General features: G+C 38.4%; 1 protein-coding gene across 1 annotated transcript in view; it reads right to left on the bottom strand.

Annotated features, from left to right (window-relative positions):
- The window catches only part of LOC102692365 (E3 ubiquitin-protein ligase Midline-1), a 158,223-nt gene extending 157,151 nt beyond the window's left edge, over window positions 1-1,072 (bottom strand). The window contains exon 1 of the mRNA XM_069178889.1: window positions 932-1,072. The gene's annotated coding sequence lies outside the window, so the exon portion shown is untranslated. The remainder of the gene's footprint in view (window positions 1-931) is intronic.
- Window positions 1,073-13,719: the final 12,647 nt, after the last annotated feature.

The raw sequence follows: 13,719 nt of genomic DNA, 5'->3' as shown, positions 1-13,719 counted from the left end.
GATGAAACTTTCTGTCACCTTTTATACATGACACAGCACAAAATAATTTTAAAAAGTCATATAACGCTTCTCATTTACTGTATAGCTCATCCTTACCCACTGGCACAGGTCAAGAAAGACATCCAGGACTCTCTCAGGTAAGAAAGTACTGGAGGACATTTAAAAGAAATGACCCTGAAGCATGGATTATTTTGATCAGACATTTTACATTTTGCCAGATAACCAAATCTTACACCACATACAGGATCTATCCTTTAAAACATTTCTGACACGTATTGAAAAGGCATTAATATGTATTCCATGGATAGACCTTGCAAAAGAAAGCAGCTTTGAACACTTTCATTCAGAAATAGTTTGTTTTTTCTGGAATGTGCAGCGGCTGATACAGATGTACAGTATGCATTTGCATTGTTTACTCCGTTCTTCACAATCATGATTTCTTAGCATTGCATATCTGGCAACTCAAAGGAAAAAATAAGATAAATTAAATCCTATTTAGGACTAAGTTAAATCCCAACATGCGAGTGTTGGACTTTCAATTTCAGAAATGTCTCTTCCTTTGAACTGTTTAGGCATTTGCAGCACATGGCAGTCCTAAATGCTTTTAATTTATTTCATTTCAGTTTGCATCTGGGTTTCATCACAGATAAGAAAGCACTGTGAAGTGCGGAGAGCTCTTTGCCAGACAAATCTTTAGAAGAAAGTCAACTGCTGTTAAGTGATATTCCTATAAAGTGAATGAATGAAAGAGAACGGAGAAAGGAAAAAAAAAAACACTTTGTAAGTCCAGTTTGGCAGGAGCAGAAAAACTTCTTGGCTAAATTAAACAGAAGTGGAGCAGAGGTTTATAGGTGAAAACCAAATTACTTCACATCTCGCCTTGAGTATTACGTCGCGCCCTTAAATGCCTCTCAAGCACTGAATCTCCTACCTGCTTCCCCATTGTCCCGATTTGTGATGTCCTCCTTCCTAGGGAAAATGTCAGTGTTTTTTCTGCAGAGTGGACTTTTAGGACAGAGCTGGAGATGTCTGTGTCCCACTTGTAGTAAAAACTTTAACTGTTAATCCTGTGAGTCAGGAAACTGGGCTCTGTCCAGCCTCTAGCTCACTCCCACTCATCAGGGTGTGTGTATGCACATGCCTCCCTGTATGGAACAGAGAAGCCTCTCTCCTCAGCCCAACAGGTTTCCTTATATAGGTAAACATGTCTTAAATTCCCTCTCAGGGAGACTGCCTTGGAACGAAAGCTTAACCCCCCAAGTGCCAAAAAAACAGCACCTTAATGGAAAAGTATTCAGTAGAGGTTGCCTGCAGTACAGAGGCAATAAAAAGGGAGTGGTTACGAAGTCAGCTGGTCTGTTTAGACCATGACATTTGGAGCACGTCAATGGTACCATGAGGACTCATTCCCATGGACAACAGTATTGGACACTGAACAGTTTCATGCAACCCTTTAGCTCAGGTTAGGTCCCTTTTTGATAGAATTGGATTTAGACCAAATATTTTTTTAAAAGGGGAAATGTTCTTCATTTAAAGGCATTTTGAATGATTTTGTTTTTCCACATTATGGAAAAATGCAGTTTTACCATAGTGACAGCACTACCTCCAGGTATTGTGAATGTAATTTTAGGACATCGCAACTGGTGGCTTTTGAATGGACACGTACAAAACCAACCCTAAAATGAATACTACTTTTCTTACTTTGTAAAGTGGCATTCTGGAGTTCCATCATGGATATTATTATTACAACTTTTAAAAGTTAAAAATCTAGATTTTAACTAGATATTGAATTGTCATTCATTGTAAAGTTTTTAAAATGCACACTGCTGGGCAAATGTCTTAAACCAGGAATCTCAAACTCAATTGCTGGAGGGTCTCACGTGTGCTGGTTTCTGGAACCCATGTTCTCATTTACTGTACATAATCGGTCTAATTATTCACATTAATTAATTAGGTAACATTAATGAATTTAAGGTCTTGTAATCCACTGTAAAAGACCTTAAGGAAGCTTCTACTGTATGTATATCTAATTTAGAAAATAATTAGACTAAATGTTTAATTGACTATTCAGGTTGGAACACAAACCAGAAGGCCTTACCCCTCCAGGAGTTGAGTCTGAGGTCCCCGTCTTTAATACTTTGCATTGCTTTACTCCTCTAACTCAATGTTTTTCATTTTTATGGAAACTTAAAGTTGATCTTTAACTAAAATGGCAGCCACTTTGTTTAATTAACCATTATTAACTGTCCATATTTTGTAGCACAACATTTAAGCATTTAACTTTAAATTTAAATGTGCAGAGAAGAACAAGTAATTTTAATGACAAGCTCCACCTGATAAATGAGTCAAATAGATTGGATTGGTAAATGTGATGGAATAGCTACTAAAATGTTTTATATTGGTCACACATGTATACTTACCTAGATTTATCATGTCGTTAAAGATTCTGATTCTGTGAATTAAAGATAATAAAATACAGGTTGTTATAATAGTAGAATAGTAAAGACTTTGAATTAACTGGTCATAACATGCATTTATTGTAACTCCTGATTGAGTCCAAGATGTCCAAGAATATTGCACAGCACCACATGTACACTGAAGGTATTAATTGAAGTTCTTAGTAAGAAACTCTGAGATATACAGTATTTAATCTCAAATTTACATGCAAAGTTGTTGGATCCTTGAAATCTTCAGAACACAGACTCATTTTTTCCAGAAAACTGCTGACATTTTTAGATTTATATACAGATGTGTATAGTATGATGCATATAGAAATGCAGACCATATGTGTACTATATGTGCATACTGTATAAATTCGGGGCTTGTTTTTTTCCATATTTTAATGGCCTCTGATCTTGCTTGGTATTCCACAATCTACTGCTCATGTTTAAAAATGTATACAATTCACCGTGGGCTTGGAAGCACGAATTTTAAGAGCAGTAAAAATGTTTTTATAATAATAAACAGCTCTCTATAAAAAAAAACAACTGTATGTATTTTCTTAAGTATTTTCTTAAATATGTAAATTTAAATCACCTGTTAGTGTTTGACATATACTGTAAAGTACAGTCATTATCATAGTCCCAGTTGTATTAGCACCATGTTGTACTGTTCTATAGCACACAGTTTTCATGACTCAGTGGACTGAACACAGCAACTGTCTTTTTAAGCTTCTTTTAAAATGAATATGCAAGGTCACAAATTAGCTTTAAAAAGTTTATTTGTTTAAACATCTGTCCCTTCACAATATATAAGAGGATGCTGCAAGACAAATTGGGTGTGTTGAATACAGTAGGTCACAAACTGGCTTTATTTACAGAAATAATAATAAAATGCTAGAAAATGATAACCTGATAACAAGAAACAGAGAAATTTATATTGTATTTCAAATGTAGCTTTAAGTCAATTATCTTCATAAAAAGCAAAGTATTCAGATAAACCATTAATAATTGTTATGATGTGTATGGAAAATGAGGAGTAGAGAAAAGAGACTTTTCTTTCTGATTCAAACAGTTCAAAACTCCTGGTCTGAAAGCATGTGATAAACTCACTGTTATTAAAGAGCCTCAGAAGCCCATATCTCTAAACTAAGTATGTGTGCATACTCCATTTGAAACCCCATTTAAAACACTCCACTGTAAGTCACCGGTGTTTCATTACATTTGGTAAAGTCCAGATGTCATGTAACAATCTGCTGAAGTTTTATGTTACTTCTCTTGTGAAGCTGGTAAAATAAGACTAATAACTTTTCAGTGCCCTGGACTTTTCTGGGGGAATAACAGCATATTCTTTTATTACTGCTTAGACTACTGTACAATGAAATGACTGAGCTATGTACTTTGTTGTTAGCAACAATGTGAGGATTAATTTCTTCCCAAGATGAGGAAAAGACAGAGGGTACGGAGGAGGGGATGTCAAGCACTTCATAATCTGCAAACATTTATATAATTTATACTATTTTTATTCAATACATATGTTGGATTTAAGAGAGCATTTACCAATTCAAGTTAAAGTATATTATGTTAAATGGGTTTACATTTAATGCTGAGGACTGCTTTGAAGACCAAGTTATAGGTGTCATATCCCCTCTGAGCTGAGTGCTGAATCACAAGCGCTCGAACCACCATGGCCAGCGGTTGGGACTCAAATTAATCTGCTAATCTGTCTGTTTCCTTGACAACATGATTGGGCAGATCAGCACATTTTTTTTTCCAAAGGATATACAGTACAATTTCTATGTACATACATTGACTGTACTTCCCTGCTCAGCTTTACCACTTTGTCCTTAAATCACCCAATTTTCACACTGGTGCAATTTGACTTCTCTGGTTTGGCTCTGCAGTGGTTTCTTTAACCATTTCCCTGGATCTCTTTTGTATTTGCTGTGTCTTTCCATGCTCGACCCCGACTGCTTTGACCCTGTGAATTCTTCCCTGTGCTCTGACTTCTCACTTGTCTGACTATGGCTTTTGTATTTCCCTTCTGTTTACATCGGTTTCTCCTTCTTGAACTATGCTCTCTGGCTCTGTACTCCTCTGCCTGTCTGCTCACAACAGCCTGTTTGACTGCCTGCCTGTACCCAGCTGCTTGCTCGTCTGTCTGCCTGCATTAGGATTCATCACCAGCTTAGACCACTAAACCCTTCCAGGTCACTACAGCGGTTATGACAGTAAGACTAAACCATTAATATGGACCCTTTGGGGAAAGATGAAATTCACCAGGTTCTACCCAATCATGAGCCTGCCCTAAGTTCACAGGCCAGTGTGACAGAATTAAGAGAGGCTGTCAGAAATTTGCGTGCCGCCATGAACAATATGCTGCAAGTCTTTCCTTGCTCCGCATGGCCAACACTGTCTTCGTTCTGCTTTTCACAGACCTTCCATCTCAATTCATTTTTTATGCCTGTGGGAGATCTGCGCTCCACCGGCTTAACTTCACTTAATGTGATGTCAATGTGTTTTTTCAAATGGAAATCCGTTTGAAAAAATGGATCAGCCCAATCCTCCAACTGGCTACTGCAATTGAAACAGGGGAAGTACTCCATGGCTCATTTTGCCATTCACTTCCACACCTTGGCCATTGAAAGTGAAAAGGGAGAGAAGGACCTTACTGCCCTATTTCACGATGGATTGTCTGAACAATATAAGAGTGAATTTGCCTGCACGGACTTACCACAGGGTCTGGAGTCGTGAATCAACCTTGCTTCAAGAATGGATACTTGCCTTCGAAAGAGATAAAAAGATAAAGTATCCTCACATTCTGGCAGAGCAAGCTAGGGTCGTCCGCTTCCAGAACACAACCCAAAGAATCTCCTGTTAAGAAAGCTCCTTCACCCACACATGAGGAAGAGCCAATGTAGATTGGTAGAGCCAGGCTTTATCCAACTGAATATCATGGCCAGGTGTAAGGGCCATTTTGGAACTGTGGATGCAGGGCCGCCTCCATGATTGCTGTTCGTTAGGAATTGGGAGTACTTACCGAGCTGGGTCACTTCATCTCCTTATTCACCTCAGCACCTTGTCCTGCCTGCTTTGCTCTCCTCGGGCACTCTTCAAGCCCAGGTCAATTTGTTTGTAAACTCTGGATCTGAAGGAAATGATTGATATTAATTTAGCTAAATCAATTCCAGAGTCCTCATCCAAAAAAAAAAAGTCCTCTGTACCTCATTGTCAGAGCTACTCACTGTGAGACCATCTCTCTTTTGTGTGTCTCATCTCCACCATGCTTTTTGGTCTTGGGATTTCCCTGGTTGGAACTCCACAACCCTCAGATTGACTGGTCTCTCAAGAAACTCACAGCCTGGAGCCCAGGGAGTAATAAATGCTGCATTGCCTTACCCTGTACAACAATAGTCTCTCCCAACCAACTGCCTTTCAAGGACCATGAGTTTTACGTTGTGTTTAGCATGGACAAAGCTTGCTTCCTCATCGGCTGTACAACTGCCCTATTGACCTACTGCCAGGTACTTCACCTCCCAAAGGCCGTTTGTATTTACTCTCCTGTCTGGAGGCTCAAGCTGCAGGAGAGTTTCTAAAGAAAGGATGAATCTCCCCCTCTTCATCTCCTGCAGGAGCAGGAGTTTTCTATGTTAATGCATCGATTATGTGGGATTCAACAAGATCACCACCAAAAATCGCTATCCTCTTCTGCTGATCTCCGCACTCCTAGAAAAGGCCAGACAGTCAACAGTTTTCTCCAAAATCGATTTGAGAGGAACCCATAGACGATTTGCATCGGAGAAGGGAATGTGGAAGACATCAATACCAAAGGCTGTTAAAACACCTGGTCATGCCCTTTGGCCACTGTAATGTTCCGGTAGTCTTCCAGAACCTGCTCTATGACATCTTGAGAGATCGTTTGAATAACTTTATGGTAATCTATATAGACAGCATCTTTATTTCTTTCAGCACGCTTCAAGAACTCATTCAGGAAATCAAACAGGTCCTATAAAGTCTTTGTAAACATCTTGGGTTACCACATTTCATCTCAAGGTCTCCAGATGGACACTCAGAAATTTTTGGAGATATAAAACTGGCGCACTGCCGCCTTGCTGAAGCAGGTACAGCTCTTCTTGGGATTTACAAATTTTCTAATGCTGTTTTATTTATACTTTCGGCTCAGTAGTGGCTCCTATTACTGCCCTCATCAAGAAAAGAGCTGTTCAGGGCAGATAGAATTCAGAAGCATAGAGAATGTTTGCTGAGCCGAAACATCACTTTACTACAGTGTCCCTGTTAGTTAAGGTATGCTATCAAAGCAGTTAAAACCATTGCACACTCCTTGTATGTCTATTTCTCAAAAAAACTTCTTGGTGGTGGTGAAGAGAATTTATGAAGTAGGCAATGGGGAGCTGCTGGCTGTGAAACAAGCCTTAGGAGCAGTAGTGACATAACAGGGCCATCTCACTCTTTCCTGTTGTTTACAGGTCCTAAGAATCTGGCTTATATAGAGAGATCCAAATATTTAAACTCAAAACGGGCATGATGGGCTTTTTCTCCCACTTATACTTCACCATCTCCTATAGACTTGGGTCTAAGATTGGCAATACTGACGCCCTCTCTAGGATCCATTCCCCAGATGAATGCACGGGAGAACCTGAAGCCATTCCCAGCCACCCTGGAGATTCATTCTTCATTTGAGTTTACATCATCAGGTATCAGCATTTTTGCTGTTCAATGTTCTTTGTATAGTTAAAAAAAAGAAACTTGTATGGTGGATATCGTAAATTATGTTTTGATCATTTTCATAAATTACATTTTCTAACAATTTTTTTAAAAAGAAAGGAAATGGAAAATATAATACCTTGAGAAACCCTAAAAGTAACACATACTGTACCTCAGATGTTGATAGATACTATCAAAGCCTTCATCAATTAGTGAAGTATGCTAATTTCAGTATTTGCTGAAATTCTAGATATCTAGAAAATAGTTGTTGCTCTTGCAACATGGACCATTACCACTGATAAATTATGCACAGCTCCATTACACTTATTTTAAATTAAACAGTGCATCATATTAGAACGTGAAAAACCTTACGATCAGTACCTGGAAACTGAAACGGCTCACTACAGTCATCCTCAGTTTTTTCTAAATAACTTGAAAATGTGAGGAGATGATTTTGCTGAATTTAATTAAATAATTATGCATGTCTGCAATTTTTCTAACCTCAGGGACCCATATTTTTATCTGCAAACATACTCAGACATTTGTTTGAAAAGGTTTTATCTACTAACGTAATTATTTTTGGACTGTCCAAGTCATCAATACTGCTTCTAAGCTTACTGAAGCTTTCATCCTACCAAATCACAGCTGCCAGTGCTTACAACTCAGATTCTGTCAAGCCAACCTCACTACATCATTTTGTTCAAAACTGGAGTTTAGATATTATGCATTGATTTATGAAAATTATTAGTTATGAAAAAACTGCTAAAATGCAAAGAGGTACTGGAAATGGAAAGAGGGCTACCATAAATGATGAATGATAAATGACAACATAATAAACTGTAATGCTGAATTTAAATTAAATGGAGGTGAAGCTTTTAGTTGGAATACCTAATAAAACATGCAGCAGAAATTCCCTTACCTCTGATTTGCCCACCAGGTCTGAAACTTTGATTTAATTTTTTCCAACCTGTCTGTGCATGCTGTCAACATCTGGCGGAGACACTCAGGTGTTTACAGTATGTGTGTAGTGAGCGGTCTCATTTAAAAACTGTGTTGTGCCATCTGAGGACGTTTTGGCAGGAAGACATGAAAGGTTTTGCAATGAAAAGCTGGAAACAGTCTGTTCTTTGTCTCTGAACATATACCTTATGGCAGCAAAAGACAGACCAAGATAGAGTGTCCTGCAATAAATCTTGAGGATATTATGGCCAAGTGGTTGAAAAATAAGCTGAAATTGAGGAAATCTTTCTTCCATAATCTCTAGGTAGTAAAACATGCTCTAAAAACATTTGGTTATGCAGTCAATTTGTGTATATGATATGTATAATACTAATAGTATAGGTGCTAAGAAATCAGAATTTAATTTAAAAAACAAAAGAACAACATAAACTGCTTAAATGGAAATGATACAGTATTATCTTTTTTTACACAAACAAAATGTTCATATTGCTTGCGAAATGCATGTGTGAAGTGACTAGAATACATGGAGAGGTTGTTGTCAAACATGCCAGTCCTTATAGTTAGTAAGGCTTAGGCATAGAACAGCTGAAAGGGAACGTCCAAGACCGGCGAGCATGGCGAGAGATGGCCTATAGAATCGCCGAGAGTCGAATCCGACTGACTGGATAACATCATCATCATCATAGTTAGTAAGGATGGTACTGTACATTGTCACAATGACCCTGGCCTCTCTAAATCTTCCTCTCTGCAAGGATATACAGGTGTGTGATCTCCTTGGCCTGGTCCCTTGCCATCTCACAGCAGGGTCACAAAGACTATAGGTGCAGCTTCTCTTCCTCTAGGACACTTATTTCTCAAAACAGGTTCTCTTCTGTTGTTGAATGGCTTCCCAGTGGACTTTAGCCAATATAAACCCTTAGACCACCCATTGACAGTCAGAAATTCAGTGGTCTGAACAAATTCTAATGAAAAAATGAGCCAATGAAATATAAAAGTATAGCATACTTAATGCTTTTATGGTAACTCATCTGGCTGAAGACATGACAGTGTGGGTTGGAAATCAGCACAATCACATTCCCCCAGAAGTATCCCCAAAACAATGACACGATTATCAATACAGATTGCTAAATTATAAGCAAGTCGTTTCGGCTGCAGTTTTGCAAAAACAGCATAGAATGTGTGTATAGCATAGAAATAATAACAAGCACATAGTACACAGGCCTGAGCTTGAAAGACTAGACTGAGACCGTTTTGGAGGAATACTGATAGTGAATGAAGTGAGTAAGAGAAACATATGGTGTGGGTGTCAGACTGCGAGTCGATGAACAGGTGGCAGCACTCAAGAAGGCTACCTTGCGATTGGAATACTGTGGTGTACAGTGGAAGGCTCTGCAGCAACCCGGAAGAGTTGCCCGACGCAGAAGCAGGAAGTGGAATAGCACCTCCTGACGTTTGCTTGAGTGAGTGTATGAGAACATATTCCCAGTGGAACCCACAAAAGAAGAAATATTAAAGATATATACATCTTGAAAGAAAGTGAAGACTGCGGTAGTTTAGCTGATTGTTTTCAGTGAAGTGTTGAAGTTCAAGAAGTGAGAAAGTGATTCTGGTCCTGGCTTTGTAGGAGCCATGATGAAGGTAATGCCCAAGGCCATGGAACAGGTAAGTGAGAAACAGATGAGAAGTTCTAGAAAAGATGTGGGCAGTGGCATGTGCAGCTAGGCAGGCCTATATGAATTGGGAATCAAAGTGCCTGATTACAAGTTGACTTCCTCCCAAATGTCTGTTTAAACAAACATTAGTTAATAGCCTACTTTAAGATGATGTTCTTCACTGCTCATGTGGCTATCTTCATGCAGGGATGCTGTGTGGGATTCTCACAGCATATCAAGCGCACCTTCTATCAGAAACCATGAGCTTTCCATTCAAGCAGGCAAGGTGCTCAGATGCTGATGGCCTCAACTCACTCACATTGTCTAATGAGGTTTAGTAAGAAGGAGCTGAAGCACAACCTAGTGCTCTTTCACCTCCAGTGGCTCTGGCTGTTGCAGGCACATGTCCCTCATGCAGAATAGGCTACTTGGCTAGATGCTTGTAATACACCAGAACATACATTTAACGCAGTCTTCTGTGATATATTGCAAACAACTCAAATATAAGTTGTCCTCTCAGCAGCAAACCACTTTTCTTTGGCAGCACAAAACTACCCAGGGGTTAAGGATCTGTATCATGACATATCAATCTAGTGTTCATAAACACATCTTGAACGCAAATCATATATAACTGGTTTGACTTTGCCGTACCAAACTTATGAGGGCACTGTACATTGAAACCTACAGTAGCTAATGCCCAGCTTTCAGGTTGATAATTCCCACACAGACAACCCTGCTGTACATATTCCCTAGCCTCCAGAGAAAAAAAAAAACAGAAGAATCTAAAGAATGAAGAATATGCATGAAGAACAATGTCTAGGCTCTATAGCAACAGAACCATAATTTATTTAATGACTTGCATTTAATCATTAAAACCTTATGGTTTACTTTCTTATTTAATTGAAAATAACCTTGGAAGAAAGCAATCTGTAACTCAGTGCTTTGCAATTAGAAAGGAATTGTTTCAAAAATGTGAGTCCATTTGTTTGTGCTGCTACCACATAATCCATCCATTTTCCAACCATGTTATCCAGTGCCGAGTTGCAGGGGCACCAGAGCCTATTCCAGCAGGTAACCAGTGCAAGGTAAAATACACCCTGTCCAGGTCTCCAGTCCATCACAAGAGACACACAGACCACAAACGTGCACACACTCACACCATGGGCAATTTTCCGACAAGCCAATTAACATTCAGTACCAGTGTGTCTTTGGACTGTGGGACTCAGAGGAAACAGAAGTGAACACGCGGACATAAGATCCCAGCAGGCAGCAGGAAGAGAACCCAGACCCCCAGTGCTGCAAGACAACAATGCTAACCACTGTGCAACCGTGCCACCCACCATTGTGTATTACAATTTGGTTTTTCTACCTAATACACAAGAACAATTCATTGTATGAAGTATTTCAGGTGGACTCTAAGCCAGCATCACATCACCCCTATAAAAATCAGGCTATTTTATTAACAGGAATGTTAATTATGCTTCAGCTTGTTCCATTTGTCTTGCTTGTAAGCATTATCCTCTACTTTCAGTGATCAGTCTGGTTTTGTTACATTCCCTGCTGTCTGGTAATATAATAGCATACAATCATAAATACTAACTGAAATTATATGCAATTTTCAAAGCTTCCCGGACATCTCTTACAACACATCTGCTCACCACCTTTCTAAGTATTTAACAACAACATATTTTGCAACATTAGATGAAATAAAAAATAACACGACTTCTAATAATATACAATGATGCATTATGTTTTGATTTGAATTTCCCTTCTTCAAATGTAAAATTAAACCTTGTCATGACATAATGCTGATCTTGATCGGTGTCAAATGACCCCTGTGTATTATTTGCACTTTCCTGTTGCTTCATGCCTTCATTTTTTCTCATCCTTTAAAGTGTTTTACATGATTCACTGTAGGCATTGTTTTAAAAGAGTGTATTTACTAGAGAAAAAAAAATAAAGTGGTCTAGTAATTAAATCAATTAGTCATTAAGAAAACCAAGGTAAAAATTAAACATAGCTTGCTGAGAAGAGAAATCATAAACAATTCATGACGATGATAGAAATCTGGTTGATGGTTGATATCACGAGCAAGCCAAATCAGTATAATGGATGTTTTGTTGAGGCAGTTTCATGTTAGGCTTAGAGAATTTATTCTGCATATTTGTATGACAGATATACCAGTTTACAATACATATTTTTTCTTTATGAGTTCAAATTGATTCTATCTTTCTGTGTAACCTGTTTGGCCTTTGGAGTATTGATATTGTATATACAGTGCTTAAAGCCTCTGACTGACTACAATATAATACAGAACTAAATCTCTAATAACAATCATATTGATTTCTACACTATATTTCTAGTATATGCATAAATACGTAGTTCACTGCTTACGGTGTCTCATTAAGTTACTACTACTCTGTTATTTGTATAAATAACTTAAAACTCCAATGTGTAGTTTCTACATGCTAAATCACTACAAAACTGCCAGTGAAGGCTTTCTTAAGCTTGGACAATGTCTATGTCCTAAAACAAAAAACCCAACAATAAATTTAAATAAATTCAACTCACTTATCTTTGGAGATAATGCTGCCACATTTGCTGCAAAATGGTAAACGGAACCTCTTGGGAAAAGAAACAAGTTAGAATTAGATCACAGTCCTGTACTTTACTGTAGAATGTGTTGCATTTACCACACCACTATAAACTAAGTTTTAGTATGGTACACCTACACATGGTAAAAAAGTATTTTAAACTATATTAAAAAAATATTTCACATACTGTATTTTAAACATAGACATTTTAAAAAATCTCAGAAAATGTGACAAACATACAGATCAATGAAACGTTATGTTTTCAGTATGAAATGCGAGATTGTAGGAGTGAAAACTTGACAAAGTTCGTACTGGTTTAACTTACATAGTGTCAAAACGGTCCTGGCAGAGACGACAAACTGACCCAATCAGGCTCTGGATAGACAGCTGTGGGATGTTTTGTCTTTGTAACTGTACAGCTACTGTATAGTCAGCTAGTGAACTCTGGCTATTCGCAGTTGCCTCATTTTAAATGGCATTTAACAGCTCATCCCAGAGGTGTTCTATAGGACTTGGACAGGAGAAAAGGCTGACAATAGCAGGACCTCAATGTTATTTTCTTGAAGCTGTGCCTTCGTATTCCTACATCTGTTGGAAAGCTGACATTGGCAGGAACAGAACCACTGGAGGTGGTTTCTCTCAAACAGCACCAAAGGCAATCTTGTGTTCATGAAGATTCTTTCCCATATCATCACACTGTTTGTCTTCTGTCAGAACTGTCGAGGGTAGAACAGCATTAATTAGTGAAGAAAACACTACCATTCGCAGCAACCACCTCATGCAGTATGTCCCCTGGTTCACAGAAGATGGTAATTTCAACTGTCAACATGTTGCCCCTGAATGGCCTCCAAGAATTCCAATCATTTTTATGCAGACAGTGAGCTGCACTCATTCAGCTGATGCACGGGGTATTTCTTTCTGAAATTTCTCATGCTACAGCCTCTTCAATCTGATGGCATTACTTTGATGGATTAGCCAGATATGACAGTCCTGGACAGGTGTGGTGACCTTCTGCTTTTCAGGATGTGGCCTGTCCCTCCCAGAGTTGTTTTCTTGGTTTCTCTGTGCTACTGAACTAATCTCATTGTCTGGGCAACTTATCTTTCTGACAGGTGTATTCAATCATAACAATCATTCCTACAGTATACGATCTTCATCACACTTTATCTTTGGATAAAGCAGGGCGTGGTTGAATTTTCACTGTTCTTGATTTACTTTAAATCATTAGCTAACCAATGCATTTTGGCAATTTTAACTCCTATCAAATAAACACTTATGGCATTTTTATGAAATCACTTGACTTGAACTGAGCATTTGCATTTGCTTTGTGCATCTGTATGAAAATACTAA

This window comes from Lepisosteus oculatus, chromosome 15, assembly GCF_040954835.1.
Source record: "Lepisosteus oculatus isolate fLepOcu1 chromosome 15, fLepOcu1.hap2, whole genome shotgun sequence".
Taxonomy (NCBI): Eukaryota; Metazoa; Chordata; class Actinopteri; order Semionotiformes; family Lepisosteidae; genus Lepisosteus; species Lepisosteus oculatus.
Note: the sequence above shows the minus strand (reverse complement) of the source record. Positions and strands in the feature narration are given on the sequence as shown.